The sequence below is a fragment of the Stenella coeruleoalba genome (genome assembly GCF_951394435.1).
Source record: "Stenella coeruleoalba genome assembly, chromosome: 7".
Taxonomy (NCBI): Eukaryota; Metazoa; Chordata; class Mammalia; order Artiodactyla; family Delphinidae; genus Stenella; species Stenella coeruleoalba.
In genome coordinates this window covers 111184880-111200555 of record NC_137153.1, presented here as the reverse complement: position 1 = coordinate 111200555, position 15676 = coordinate 111184880, and the positions used below count along the sequence as shown (strand labels likewise).

Below are 15676 nucleotides of genomic sequence, written 5' to 3'. Positions count from 1 at the left end.
GGCACTCTGGATGCAGCTAAAGGCTTCCATTCCTGGACTTTCTTCAGAGAAACTTCTTTTTCCCAGCCCCTCTCCTTCTTGTCCCTCGGCTGGGTGGTATTGACCCCAAAGTGCAACTCAGCTCTCTGAGACCCTCACACAAACCATGTGAGAGCAACGTGCCCTTTGCCCTAGATTTCCTAGACCAGAGAGGGTCTGCGCTGCAGCTACATGGGCGAGTTGAACAGATGCTGTCGGAACCCTGCTCTTGCAGCGACCTGGCTCTGATCACCCTGCCCCTGAGCCCAACTCAGGCTCTCTCCCTCCTGCCCTACCTTCTTCTCTTCCTCTCCTTCAGAAGCAAGATATCAACATTGCCCTCCTGCCTCCTGCAGTATAATCCATTTTTCTGAACAAAGCCAGAAAATTCCTAGCAGTGGTGAATATAGGTTTCTTCCTCTGGTTGCATGCACTGGTCTGTACATTTCTCGAGGGCCAGTACTGTGCGCCATGGTCACCAGTTGTACCCCAGCACTCAACCCAGTGTTTGACCCTATGAACATGTGCTGAGTAAATGAATAAATGAGTGCGGTGGGCTACCGAGTCAGGAGGAGAATGGAAGCTGCCCTGTATGCTTGTCCAGCCCCTCTTCCCCCTCTCTGTCACCCCCGGTGCCCCTCTTCCGAGGGGCACCGGTGGTGACAGAGAAACAGGGCTGTGGTTCCCAGGACCAGCTGCATGTCAGAATCCCCTGGAAAGCTTTTAAACACCAAGGCCACTTGGTTCTCGTTCCTCTTCCGGGAGATTCTGATTCAAATGATCCAACAGGGGTCCTGATGATTGAGTTGTGGTTTGTTTGTTTTTTTTTGGTACGCGGGCCTCTCACTGTTGTGGCCTCTCCCTTTGCGGAGCACAGGCTCCGGACGCGCAGGCTCAGTGGCCATGGCTCACGGGCCTAGCTGCTCCGCGGCATGTGGGATCTTCGCGGACCGGGGCACGAACCCGTGTCCCCTGCATTGGCAGGCGGACTCTCAACCACTGCGCCACCAGGGAAGCCCCGATTGAGTTCTTTAAAATCCTAGTTGATCCAAATCTACACCACTGAGACAGAGCAAGAGGGTGAGTTCTGGAAACAAATGGGTCTATGAATGCCCATGGAGTTTCCACATGGATCCCTCCATGGATCAGGCTGGTGTGGCTGGGGGCTGGTGTCCAGGGGGAGGGTCTGGCCAGATGGTGGAGAGGAAGTTACGTGGGCTTTAGAGTCATTGGAGGCCGGGGTTCAAATTCCCAATTCTACTTCGTTCCAGCGCTGTTGCCTTGGACAAGACACTTCACCCATCTAAGCTCGTTTCCCTCCTCCATTAATTGGCAATCAGAATTCCTGCCTCACAGGCTGTTGGCATCAATCAGTAAGAGAATGTCCTCTTTAATTACCTGGCACAGGGCGCAGCTTGGAGCCGGCGTTCCGTGAAGTGTGGTTCTCTTGGCTTCCTGAACAAGCTTTGGCGTGGAAGGGGGCAACAAGGTGGCCCCAACGCTGTCCTGAGTACCTGGTGGGAAGAGCACTGGACTGGGAGAAAGGAGGTGTGGACTGTCCTGGTTCTGGCCCATCATGATGTGTGACCTGGGCCAAGTCATTCAACGTCTCTGAGCCTCAGTTTCCTCATCTGTAAATAGAGATCCAGCAGTGCCTGCATCTCACTGTAACTGTACAGTGACATCATGCTGGCAGTTGGCCATGGTGGGAGTATCTACATTAGGAAAATTGGCAAACATTACAAATCAGGACTCCCCTGCCCCACTCCCACCAGTCAGTTTACCAGCATGCCACTGGGACTCAGATAATAATACCCTTCACCACAGCTGTTGGTAGATTCTGAGAGCTAGTGCCTGTTAAGCCCTTAGCATAGTACCTGGGACTTAGCGCAGCACCTGGGCACTAATACATGATAGTTAAACACACTTAACACTTATCAGCCTTCCCTTTGTCTCTGGCCTGGTATAAGGTGATCACATCTGTCATCTCATTTACCTTTAACAACCCTAGGAAATTTCTAGAGGAGGAAATTCAGTTTCAGAGAGGCTTGCTGATTTTATTTATTGTATTTTATTTTATTTTTATAAATTTATTTATTTTATTTATTTATTTTTGGCTGCGTTGGGTCTTCGTTGCTGTGCGCGGGCTTTCTCTAGTTGCGGTGAGCGGGGGCTACTCTTCATTGCAGTGCGCAGGCTTCTCACTGCGGTGGCTTCTCTTGTTGCGGAGCATGGGCTCTAGGCACGCGGGCTTCAGTAGTTGTGGCACATGGGCTTAGTAGTTGTGGCTCTCGGGCTCTAGAGTGCAGGCTCAGTAGTTGTGGTGCACAGGCTTAGTTGCTCTGCGGCACGTGGGATCTTCCCGGACCAGGGCTCGAACCCGTGTCCCTTGAATTGGCAGGTGGATTCTTTTTTTTTTTATTTTTTTTTTATTTTTTATTTTTTATTTTTTTTTGGCAGGTGGATTCTTAACCACTGTGCCAGGAAAGCTCAGAGGCTTGCTGACTTTAAATGCAGTTAAATTTTGCAGGCCTACGATGTGCTACGTTTATTCTTCTATATCCGTTTCATTTCAGCCTCACAACCCCCTTTTTCTCATTACGGTTGAGGAATCAAAGGCCCAGAATGGGCAAGTGACCTGCCCAAGGTCACACAGTGAGCCCAGAGGCCTTGGTATCTGTCTTGAATGCTCATGTGCTGGCCTCCCTTCCCACCACACCCAGCTGCATCCCCTTCCGGATGAGGGCGAGCTTTGCTGATATGATCTCTCTGGCTCTTTCCAGCTTTGACATCCTCGGTATTTAAATCAGTACATGAATATTTCATGAGCATCCCCGGCACAAATAACCCCCTGCCTGGTTATGTCAGGCTACAGCCCCAGTCGCTAGGCCAGGGTGCACCTGCTCTTTGCGAGACAGGCAATTCCGTGAGGCCTCCCAGCGGCGGCCAAGGAATCGATAGCCTTTAAATAAGTAATTAGAGGAGCTGAAGACGTCGGCACATCCAGGAGCAAGCGGGGGAGTATAAACTCCTAACTCTCCCAGGCTCACTGGGAAGGGCCTGGTTCTGTTTCTTGGTCAAGAAATGTGACAGGGCCTGGGACGGGTGAGGATGCGGAGGTGCAGGGAAGAAGAAGAAGGTGGAGACAACCAGCACTTCCTATGTGTCAGGCTTTGTCTCATTAAATACACTACCCAACATTCTCCTAAAGACACTGAGGCTCAGAGAGCGTGAGCCGGTTTCCCAGGGCCACACAGCTAGGAAGTGGCACAGGTCTCAGGCCTGCCTGACCTCAGAGCAGGGTTTCTCAACTTAGGTGCTGTTGACATTTGGGGCTGGAAAATTCTTTGTTGGGTGCTGGGGCTGTCCGGGGCATTGTAGGATGTTTAGCAGCCCTGGTCTCTACCCTCTAGATGTCAGCAGTCCATCCTTCCCACTTGTGACAATCAAAAATGTCTCCAGACATTGCCAAATGTCCCCTGGGGGCAAAATTGCCCCCAGCAGAGAATCTGTGTTGACTTTACTACTCCTTTCCTCTGCTTCTGGTGGCTTTTATGATAAGGATCAGAACCTTTCTCCCAACCTAGAGAGGCAGCTCTGGAGCCAGAGCTGGCTAGGTGAGAATATCAACTTGTTTACTCACTGGCTGTGTGACCTCGGACAAGTTCACAACCTCTCTGTGCCTCAGTTTCCCTATCTGTAAAATGCCCCGCCCCCAGCGAAAGTAATATATCATGAGGTTTAAATGAGTTCCTACTATATGCAAAGCACAGAGAGCAGTGCGTGGCCGATAAGTGTGAGCCATTGTTGCCATCCAAGGACCTTTGTGACTACGTGCCAGCCCAAGACCGCAGCCTCACTGGTACCGCTCTCTCCGTGAGAAAAGGGAGAAGGGCCATAGCCGGAGCCTGGGAAGAAATCATCTTCGACAGCATCTGCTCTTCTTCCCTTCCTGCCGCACCCCTCCTCCCACCAGCCCTGGAGGAGTCAGAGAAAACAGCCAACAAGGATGGCCATTTAGTCCCCACAGGATCACGAGGTTATAAGAACAAAAGCTGCCGCTTCCTCTCTCCCTGCAATGCTGTCTGTGCATGGACACCATCTGATGAGAATGTAATTCCTTTTATGATCCAGGAAGGTACAAAAATACATATAAACAAACACATTTTATCCCTGGAGTTGGTCGTCGCATTTTATTGGTCTACAGCATGTGTTTTTGTTATACTGATATCTGGTAGAAATGAGGTTCCGGAATGCTGTCCTCGTTTGGGTGCTTTAGAGAAATAGTATCGAGAAGCCATTCCGGGGTCTATCCTTACAGACACAGCCCCCAGTGCAAGGAGTGTGTGTGTGTGTGTGTGTGTGTGTGTGTGCGCGTGCGCAAGTGTGTGGCTAAAATTCTCCCTTGCCCCAGAAGGGAGGGTCCCTAGAGGCTACCTGGTCCAGGCTCTCATATAGTCAAGGAATCTTTGTGTGTGTGTGTGTGTGTGTGTGACTTTTTTTTTAATTGGAGTATAGCTGATTTACAATGTTGTGTTAGTTTCAGGTGTACAGCATAGTGCTTCAGTTATACATATACATGTATTCATCCTTTTTCAGATTCTTTTCCCATATAGGTTATTACAGAATATTGAGTGGAGTCCCCTGTGCTATACAGTAGGTCCTTGTTGGTAGCCAAGGGATCTGAGGCCCAGGGCAGGGCAGTGCTTTGTCCAGGATCACGGAGCAGCTTGGTTCAGCAGCCATGTTCAGAGGGTATCAGTGATCCCCAGCTGCTGCTCTAGCCAGGCCCCCAGTCTCTGTGGTACAGTGGAGCTGCTGCTCTAGCCAGGCCCTCAGTCTCTGTGGTACAGTGGAGCTGTCTTTCTGGCTCACATGGCAGGTATTGTGGTGGATGGTGGGTGGATGGGCCTTCCATGTGGTGATTCAGGGACCCAGGCTCCCTCCTTCTTGTGGCTACACCCTCCCCTAGAGCCTCAGAACCACCTGCTTTTGGCTGGATGGGGGAAGAATTCGGAGGCTTGCAGGGTTTTATGGGTTTTTACGGAGACATTTTTTTTTCCCTCCCTCCCACCCTCCCTACCCCACCCCTCCAGGCGGTCACAAAGCACAGAGCTGATCTCCCTGTGCCATGCGGCTGCTTCCCACTAGCTATCTACCTTACGTTTGGTAGTGTATATATGTCCATGCCACTCTCTCGCTTTGTCACAGCTCACCCTTCCCCCTCCCCATATCCTCAAGTCCGTTCTCTAGTAGGTCTGTGTCTTTACTCCTGTCTTTACGGAGACTTTTATGTTGGGCCTGGAAGTGTCTCAGGCCATTTCTGTCCATGTTCTATCAGCCGACCCAAGGTCACATTCGATACCTAACTGCAAGGAAGGTTGGGAAGTATAGCCTAGCTGTGCGCCCGGCAGGAAGAGGAGACGGACGGGTGAGCAGCTGGCCGGGTCTCGGTGCCGGGCCCTGGGCTGCAAGCTGCCTGGGCAGAGATGGCTGACGTGGAGACACAGGTGACCCCCAGTGTGAGGTTCCGAGTAAGGGCTCATCTTCTTGAGCCCGGTCTATTGATCACTGGAAGCCCATGACTTCTCTCTAGAGAGACCCCACCCCATGATAAGTCTAAGACTCCCGGGGTCCTTGCTAACTCATTCCAAATGGTGTCAGCAACCCTTGTCCCAAGATGGTGAAAGAACCCCACCACCACCACAGACGCTGACCGGGGCACGTACTCTGCACCCCCAGCAGCTAGAATATGGCCTAAAGTGTGGCGAACTGACACACCCTCCCGGGACTTTGAATCGTTCGAGTGACACAGAGGCCCAGCGTCCGGCAGAACTTTAAAGGCCACTGCGGCAGAATGGCACTGTCTCCAGGTGCCAGCAGGAGCCATGGTGACCAGCTGGCAGGCATGGCCTTCAGCGTGGCACCTTGGCTGGGCCTTCACTCTGCGTTCCCGTCAAGCCTGTTTGTCCAGTCCCGCACCCCCCGCCCCGCCCCCATCAGTTGCACATGCCACCTGACACTTTCCCAAACACCTCCTTTAGGTTAACCAGAATCAGTCTCCACTGACAGCTGCAAAGAACTCTGCCTGCTGTAGCCTCAGCGCTGCATCTGGTCACCGACCCACTCCCTGCAAGGATCTCCTTTGCTGGCAGCTTCCTCCAGGGCCATCCCAGGCCCCAGGCAGGTCTAACAGCTTCCACCCTCAAGGGAAAGGCCAAGGTTCCCATCTCTTCCCTCCAGGAGATTTCAGAGCAAATTTCTAATGTCTTTTTACACTCCTTCCGCAGTTAAGGTCCTCAAGAGGGCTGTGGACAGAACCAGCATAATTGGTGTTCTTTGTAATCCCATGTATTTTATTTTATGCCTCTAAAACCATTATTCTGAGAAGGGGCCTACAGTCTTCACTTGATGCCAGCGGGGTCCAGGGCCCCAAGAAGGTGAGGATCTCTCTGGGCTGTTGACCCCAAACTGCTGGTACCAGGATTCCTTCCTCCACAACATGGGACTCCTTTGCCTTATGAGACCCCTACTGGTTTGAGGACCAACCCATCCTCCCTGCATAGTTCCTACTGGAAAAAGATCCCTACTTTTTTGGGGGGGCCAGCTGCTCTCCCCACCCTAAAGAGCTTGGTGGGCCCAGCAGGAGTTGCCACACTGTCACATGACCTCACTCTCTAGCTTTGGCTGATTGGTTAAGGAGGGGTGGGCTCCTGACCCAAACCTGGCCAACCAGCTCCTTCTCTGCAGTTGTCTTTTTAAAACCGGAACTGGGGGAAATAGTTATTCCCTCCCTGGTGGGGATTCGGGAGCTAAGAGCAGTTCTGTTTTCCACAAAGTAGGGGAAGCCAATTTGAGTAGGAAGGGAAGCTGAAGAGAGATAGACAGAGACAGAGAGACAGAGGAGAGAAGAAAAAGAAAGAAAAGAGAAGAGAAGAGAAGGGGAGGGGAGGGGGCTGGCAGCACCCTAGCCCCTGGTCCAGCTGTGACCCTGCCCCCCTGGCAATCTGGTTATTCATTGCCTCCTTGAGTTGCCCCCTTTTTGCCTTGGCTAGTTGGAAATGGAGTATGTCACTCTTTGTCTTGTTTCCACTGAATCCCCAGGGTCCTCACAGAGCCTGGCACATAGTAGATGTACAGTCAACACCTATCAATGAATGAATGAACAAATGAACACGTGCAAAAGAAGAAAGGATGTCCAAGGTACAGAGGGGAGAGGAATTAACTCTATGTGGGCAGATGTCAGGAACTGTCTGGGGTGGGAGGTGATATTTGAAGCGGGATTTGAAGGGCGAATAGGAGTTTTCTGGATGACGATTGTTGGGGGGAAGAGGCTAGAGAAGACAACACAGACTAGGTTGGAAAAGGATTAAGTATCAGACAAGAAATTAGGACTTCTACAAGTAGGGGCTGATCTAGGTCTAAATCCTAAGTGGTCCTAATGATGCCAGAGCTCCCTCCGGGTATCACCCACGTGAGTGCCTGGGCACCCTTAAGCTCCCCCTGTGGCCCTGTTTATATCAGGAAAATCGGGCCCGCCCCCAACAACTCTCCTACAGCTACCCTCACAGGGGGACCTCATAAGCCCCCTAGATCCGGAAGACAGACCCCTCTCAGTCTTGATCTTCCCTGACCTCCGAGCAGCTTTCCACGTTCCGACCTTGCCCCACTCTGCTCCTCCCCGGCAGCTCCTTCTCTGTCCCCCTGGGGTCTCCTCTCCCTGGGTCCACCGCTGTTCCTTAAATGTCAGTGGCCTCCCAGTCGCCTTGCTCTCCACTCACCCTGGACACTCTCATCCACTCCTGTGGCTTTGGGAACCACTTAGAGGTGGGGACTCCTGAAGTTCCACCTCCCATCAGCTCCAGACCCAATTACCCAGTGACTGGACCTTCTGTGCCCGGCTGTGTGGCGGGCACCTCAGACTCACACCCCTCCCAGACCAGACTCTTCGCCCTCCCCCTCCCACCAGCTCTTTGTATCCGCATTCTGATTACGGGCACTCTCCCGCTCTACCTGCCAGTGAGGAGCAGATGCCTGGTCCCCCAGAAGAGAAGGAAACAGGCTGGCAGAAGGGCAGGACTGAGCGCACAGACGGGTCTGTCTGACTCCATCCACATTGCCTGGTTAAGACTCAGGACGGGTCAGTTTCTCACCTCTGACCCCCAGGCCTCCCGGGGCTGGGGCAGTAAATGTCGACCTGATTGATTTCCACCATGCTTGGAAGTAGCGGTCAGCTGCTGACCACACTGTCAATTATTCAGGCTCCCTGGGACTCTAGCAAGAGCGACGGTTTAACTAAAACACAGCTCTGTTGTCCTCACACCCCCCACTTGCCCTCAGAGGCCTGGGCAGGGATGGCCAGCCAGCCCAGGGCACCTCCCCAGGCCCTTGCTCCACTCCCCAGCACGCACCTCTGTCCAGGATTTGCAAGCTTCTCTGTCCTCAAATCTCTTGCAGGTATTCTCAGGCCAAGGCCTAAAGGACAGAACTGGGACCAGGGGCAGGAAGTGACCTGAGGCACATTTCAGTTCAGTTCCATGGGACACAGACTTTTCTTGTAACCAGCAACAGATGCTCTGGGAGGGAGGGAGGCCCCAGTGCCAGTGGGCGCCTGCTGGTCTATCGCAGACTATGATTGGGAGGTATGGTCATCCGTGAGGAGACAGCAGGGCTGGCGAAGAGAAATAAGTAACATCTTAAGCTTGTTTTAAAATTTGCAAAACTCTCAATAACATGCGTCATCGTGTGGCCTTAAGTCTTTTTTGGAACCAGGTGGGACATAAACAAAAACGCGTTCGCTTGCTGAACAAGCCAGGCACTTTACTAGGGGCTACAGGGTGAGGCAAGAAGATCAATTCAGCCCTGCCCTCAAGTAATTGTAGTACTGAATGCTAATAACAAGGGGACTTACAATGTGTCCGGGAAGGTTCTAGACTTGCGACGTGCTTCAAAGCACACTACCGTCATGACCACCCAGCAAGGTGGCTGCTGGAACTGTCTCCATTTTACAGGCGAGGAAAGATTTTACAGATGAGGCACAGAGCGATGCAGCCCAAGGCCACACAGCTGGAATTGGAGCCCAGGTGCCTGACTTCAAGCCGTCTGACCAACGTTGTACGAGGGGCTTTGGTCAAGGTTAGTCGGACGATCACATAAGTAACGATCTAAGGACAGAGCCATGGAGGAGAGATCAGAACCAATCTATCCAGGTAGGGGGAAGGGGCGATGGGTCAGAGAAGGCTTTCTAGAAGTGTCCTTGGAGCTGAGAACTTCCAGAAGGGGAGTTGGATAGGGAAAGAGTCCAGGGAAGGAAGGACCTTCCGAGCTGGGAGCACTACCAGAGTGAAGACCCTGGGGCACCAGTGCCCGCGCCAGGACACCCTCAGGGCAACAGGCAGTGCAGAACAATAGCTGTGCCGTCCCGCGCTGCACCCACTTCCTCTCTGTCTGCCGGCTGTATTTTTAGATCTCTTACTTTCCCTGGGCCAGCTTCTTATAGTCTCCCACCGTGGTGTCTCTATCTCTGCCTCTCCCCCCAAGAACCTGAGTTGTGGGGCTGATGGGAAGACTCGGCTTCCTCTGAGGCAGGTACTGACTGGTTCTCTGGGGTCCCAGGGCCCCCACTCCAACGCCAATCGACACCGGCTCTCTCCATCTCTCACCCTGCAGTGTGCTTTCTCTCTTTCTTCCTGCCAGTTCACTTCCGCTCCAGTCCAAGACCCCTCTCTGGGCACTGGAAAGACAGACCTAAAAATGACACAGGCGCCTTTAACATCATATGTGCTAGAGTCAGGGTGAGCATACTCGATTCATAGTGCAGCCTGGGACATGCATGAGAGTAAAGGGATTCTGCTAATAATTACGATGGGGCCACAGCACAGACCTGGGCAAACCAAGATGCAAGGTCACCCCAGTTAAATAGAAAGAAGGAAAAGTGAGGGGCGACTTGACAGATGGAGGACAGGTAGAGGGGAGTCTCGCCAGGGGTAATGGCGTGTGCAAGGGCGGGGACAACGGGCGAGTTTACGGTGGCAATAACGCAGTATGTGCGCTGCGGAGAGTCCAGGGTGGACTGCAGGTGGGAAAAGGTGCACAGTTTGGAACAACTAGAACAGGGTGGCAGAAACCCTGCAGCTCTGCCAACCCTGGGCCCATGGCAGGCATCACTAATTGACCACAGCACTCTCCTCGCAGCCCTCGACACAGCTCCGGGGGCCGGTCACTACCAGTCGTCAAGCTGTGCACGAGATGAAGCCACCAGGGGCTAAGCAGTGGGTACGCGTGTGGATTTAGCTGGAGCTGAGGCTGGACTTCAAATTGAGAGAGGCCTAGAATATTCTCTAGGTATTAGGAACCATCAGAGGATGTTAGGGAGAGGCATATAGCTGACTAGCATTTTAAGAGTTTTAAGGTCACTGCCACTGATGGAAGGAACTGGGGCAGGGGAAGCACCGAGGGGCCTGTCCAGGTGAGAATGGGTGGGGCCCCGATTGAATGGGGAGCAGAGAAGTGGGTCTGATGGCTGAGGAGCGTTTGTCATGGAGCAGCAAAAAGAAGAGGAAGGTGGTTAGGATGACTCCTGGGCCTCTGGGGTCCCAGCCCAGCGTGGGCAGATGCTGTCAGCCAGGCAGGTATAACAGCACAGCAGGACGTCCTGATAGGAATCTGCGTCCCGGAGATCGCCCTGAGGTTCTGAGCCTCCCGTGGGAGACAGGCCAACAGATGTGGTGGGTTTGCTGTGGAGAGCATCAGAGCGTGGAGAAATGGGAGCCCAAGGGTACTGCCTGTAAGGTCTGGGGGTGACTGCGAGAGGGGACCTTGACGCGTCATTCCCCTGTTGGACGTCTGCTTAGCCATCGGCTGCCACCTGCCCCAGGGCCACCAGAGGGGGCTGTGGTGGCACAATGCCAGGGTCAAGTCCTCTGGGTTCTGGCTCCTGGGAGGCAGAGAGGTTGAGCAGAGCACAGGAGTGGAGGTTGAAGGGGCCGGAGGGGCAGGCTCCCTGGAACCTTCTCAGCTTGGGGCTGGAGTCCTGGCACTGGAGGGATGTGGCTGAGGGGTCCCTGGAAGGTGTAGTTTGTCTGGGGAGGGACCACCAGTGCCTGGGGGAGGGGCTGGGAATTAAGTCCCTGGTCAGTGGGACCCTGAGGGCCTCCACCTACTACCAGCAGACCTGCAGGCATTGAACTAATTCCACCACAGACACGACTCACAAAAGGGGAACCGCAGCCTGGCCAGGTGCCACTGGAGGGACAGCCATTTCCCTCCTTCTTCTCCCCTAACCCCAGCTCTGGGGGTGAGCCCAGAGGAAGGGTGTGTGAGTGTGTGTGTGTGTGTGTGTGTGTGTGTGTGACAGACCACACATTCACATGCACACACACTCACACCTCAAGCCCCCGGAGCTACCAGCTTACCTTACCTTGTGGAGGAAGAAGCAAGTTTAGAATAAAATCTGAGCCCAAAGTTTTTTTTTTTTTTTTTTTTTTGCGGTACGCGGGCCTCTCACTGTTGTGGCCTCTCCCGTCGCGGAGCACAGGCTCCGGACGCGCAGGCTCAGCGGCCATGGCTCACCGGCCCAGCCGCTCTGCGGCATGTGGGATCCTCCTGGACCGGGGCACGAACCCGCGTCCCCTGCATCAGCAGGCAGATTCTCAACCACTGCGCCACCAGGGAAGCCATAGCCAAAAGTTTTAAAACAACCCGATCTTAACCAGAATGAGCTTGCTCTTATAACCAAAAGTGTCTGAATGTTAGAAACTGGATCAAAATACTGTCAAAGGTGCATAGCTCCCCACTGGTGGAGGGGTTCACAGAGTCCAGCTGGCAGCCATTATTAGAAAAATAAAACTGTGCCATAGCTGTAACCCAATGACCTAAAAGTCCTTAATAAACCGTTTACGAGGGGAACACAAAAGGGCATCAGATTTGAAGGGGAAAGACTGTTAGAAATCAGGATGGAATGAGGCGTTACTGAATGTATCAGACAGAGGGACCCAGGAAGGACACCTGTCTCTCCTCCACTCACCCGTTGGCACACGGCCTGGGGCAGCTGTATCACAGGAAACGCGGGGTCACTGTGTTATTGGTTGGGCTTCTGCCCTCAACCCAGTGCCAAGCACCCTCACCCAGGTCAGTTTAAGGCCCAAGGAGGCCTCTCCCTCCAAGGCCAAGCCCGAAGTGGGACAGGCCTGAAGCAGCAAGGTCATGCAAATGACCTTCCAGAGAGGAAGGAGCCTGCAGCAGCGAGCTTGGGCCACGCTTAGCCAACCACCTCTGCAGCAGGGATGGGAAGGCAGCAGAGGGAGAGCACAGATGCTAAGGCACAGGAAGAGGAACGCTTCAGCCAAGTGGGGGGCACGGCCAAGTGTGGGATTGGATTCCCCCAGCGCCCACCCACTGAAAAACGTGGCTCCGTCGGGGGACCTGACCCCGAGGTCTAGCTCTCTCCTGGCGGGGTGGGGGGTAAGGAAAGGAAGGGGCTGGAGCAAGGAGTGCTGCTCCCAACGCCTAGAGCTGCAGAGAGGAGTGCGGATCGGGGCCTCTGGTGTGAGGGGTGTGTGGCAATCCGGGGAAGGGGGTGGACACGAGGTCGGGGAATCTCCGGAGGTGGACACCTGGGCATCATCAGGTAGAGGGGATGCTGCAGCCTTGGAGGGAAAGCAGAGGACGGGAAGAGGCAGCGAGGAGAAGGGAGCCTCGGAGAAGCCAACATAACATTTAGAAGAGGGAGGAAGAGCTGCAGGAACTCGCCTAAGAGCCCTGCAGCGGCCAGATCCTGGCCGTCCTCCGGGCCCCTCTGGCAGCTGACAGGATGCGTCTCTCAGCTGCTCTGGGAAACCTAATGGCCTTGAGTCTGCCCAGGTGGGCAGCGGGACAAGTTTATCTCCCTGCTTCCTGCATTGCCGTCCTCAGGCTCTGGCTGCTGCTGAGGGCTGCCTCTGAAACAGCCCCTGCCCCGGCCAGAGGTGCCCTCCCCTGGGGGGCCCAGTGTTCCAGAGTGTCTTCTCATCAGAGTTTACCAGGCAGGTCTGAATCTCTCTCCTGAGTCCCCGGCCAAGTTCAGCCTGGCTCCCTGGCCCTCTCTCTCCTCTCCTTATAGCAGGAGCCATTTAAGGCCCGTCTACAGGTATAGCCACATGCCAGGCCCTGGGACCCTTCCCACCTAAGGCAGCAAAGCCAGCCCGCTCCCCCTTAGAAGCTCCTCTCTGTGTCAGTTCCGACAAGAGGGCTTATGCTCTGGGTCAGACACACAGACCCAAGGACTCCAATCATCTCCCTGGTCCCTTTCTCACATACATCTTTGGCCCACCCCATGCCAGACGTAAACTGGAGTCTCCAAGGCTGGAGGCTCAGGGATGCAAAGGGGGAGCTGATATTCTCAGGGTTTGGGGCCTCTCTAAGCCTCAGTTTGCCATCTGTATGGAACCCATTTGTCAGCTGGAGCCTCCCATCCCTTATGATTTCAAAAATATCAGTTCAAATCTGGGACTTCCCTGGTGGTCCAGTGGTTAAGACTCTGCATTTCCAATGTAGGGGACATGGGTTTCACCCCTGGTCAGGGGACTAGGATCCCACACGCGGTGCAGCCAAAAAAAAAAAAAAAAAAATCAGTTCAAATCTATATTCCATACCCTGTGGAAATGCAAAGATATCCCCAATGCTTTGGAACGTTCTGGAATGATTTACATTTTGTTACACTCCCCTCTGCATCAGAGTGGCGACTTCTGCTAAATTCGTTTAGTGTCTGGATTGGGCCTCTGACCCAGGTCTGCTGTTTTGTTTCCACACAGCTCTGACTGAGACATGGAATGTGGCCGTCGCCTCCCGCTATTTCCACCAGAAACCCACCACAGCAGGTATTTGTGTGTAAGGCCGGCAGAGGGAGATTTAGGGAAGTCAGAGGGATGGTTTCAAGTGCTACGATAAAGCAACTTCAAACGGACATTGGACAATCCTGTTCTTAAAAGTTCTTTGGTCAACCTACCCCTGAGAAGCTTTCATGGGCCCCTTTACCTCACCCAGTTCCCCAGGCTCATCCTGGCTCTTGTCGTTTTTTTTTTTTTTAATCGAAGTATAGTTGATGTACAATATTATATAAGTTCCAGGTGTACAATATAGTGATTCACAACTTTTAAAGGTTATACTTCATTTATAGTTACTATAAAATATTGGCTATACTCCCTGTGTTGTACAACAGTCCTGGCTCTTTTCTTCATCTTCCTTTTCACATCTCTCTTCCTTGAGAGTCAAAATAGTCCAGTAGTTAAACACAAGAGTTCTGTTCCCAGATGGCCTGGCTCTGTGAGCCTGGCTTTGCGTCTTATCAGCTGTGTGATAAGATGGGAGTTACCTAACCTCTTTGAACCTCAATTTCATCTGTTAATGAGGATAATAAAAGCTGAATAGGCTTAGTGGTGAGGATTTCATAAAGCCATCCACGGGAAGCACTTAGAATAGTGTTAATAATGTCAGCTGCTATTATTATTATTATTATTATTTACCCCTCCAAATTCTTCTACTCTCCTAGGCAGAACAATTCAACCTCCTCAGGCCCTGTCCCAAACCCAGCCCATCTTTGCATATTCAAGCCCAGGAAGTCTCAGGCACAGGAAGGAGCGTTCTTTGAACAGGATAGGTCCTCCTCTAGGCAGTCAGCTGAGGTTGTGAATGGACTCCATCACAGGTAAATGAGCTGAACAGTGACCCCCCCCACCCCCCACCCCACCCCCCACTTTGGTATATACTAAACAAACGCTATGCCCTTTCTTCCTCTTTCTCTCCTCCTCCCCTCCCCCAGCCCCATTAGGCTGAAAGTAAACAGCAGGGACAGCAGTGGCAGATCCAGGGCCTAATGGGAATCTGTCTCCAACCTTACTGAACTACTGGGAAAGAGCTGCTGTCTTTCAGGGTTCTCTACACAGCCTGGAGTTGCTGGGGCCATTTTGTCTACCTCATTGGAAAACCTACCTAACAAGGTAGGAGAGACAGCTTCTTGGTGTATCATTTGAGAATTTGAGGTCCTAAATTTCACCATACCTGGATTTATCCCTTGAGTTTTCTAATTTTGTGAGCCCGGAAATCCCCTTTTTCTTGTTTAAACTAATTTGATTTGAGCTTCTGTCGTGTAAAATTGAATAAATCTTGACTAATCAAGAATTTCAACTAGGGGCTTCCCTGGTGGCGCAGTGGTTAAGAATCCACCTGCCAATGTAGGGGACATGGGTTTGAGCCCTGGTCCAGGAAGATCCCACATGCCGCGGAGCAACTAAGCCCGTGCACCACAACTACTGAGCCTGTGCTCTAGAGCCCGAGAGCCACAACTACTGAGCACGCGTGACACAACTACTGAAGCCCGCGCGCCTAGAGCCCGGGCTCCCAACAAGAGAAGCCACCGCAATTAGAAGCCCGCGCACCGTAATGAAGAGTAGCCCCTGCTCGCCACAACCAGAGAAAAGCCCGCATGCAGCAACAAAGACCCAACGCAGCCAAAAATAAAATAAATAAAATAAAATAAATAAATTTCTAAAAAAGGGGGGGGGGAATGTCATAGAATCCACTGCAGAAAGCATAACCAGAAACCACAGGAATGAAAGGCTGCCTCCGACTCCATGTCTCTCTATGGATCTCTTTCCCTGAGCCCACACAGTCTCCCATTTCT

At 52.8% G+C, this 15676-nt stretch overlaps 1 long non-coding RNA gene across 1 annotated transcript; it reads left to right on the top strand.

The window, feature by feature from the left end:
- The first annotated feature begins 7120 nt into the window (after window positions 1-7120).
- Window positions 7121-14952, top strand: LOC307188419. Its single transcript, XR_013828930.1, has 5 exons — window positions 7121-7221; window positions 9030-9153; window positions 13809-13874; window positions 14546-14701; window positions 14816-14952. It is a non-coding gene; the product is annotated as an uncharacterized lncRNA (long non-coding RNA).
- The last annotated feature ends 724 nt before the right edge of the window (window positions 14953-15676 follow it).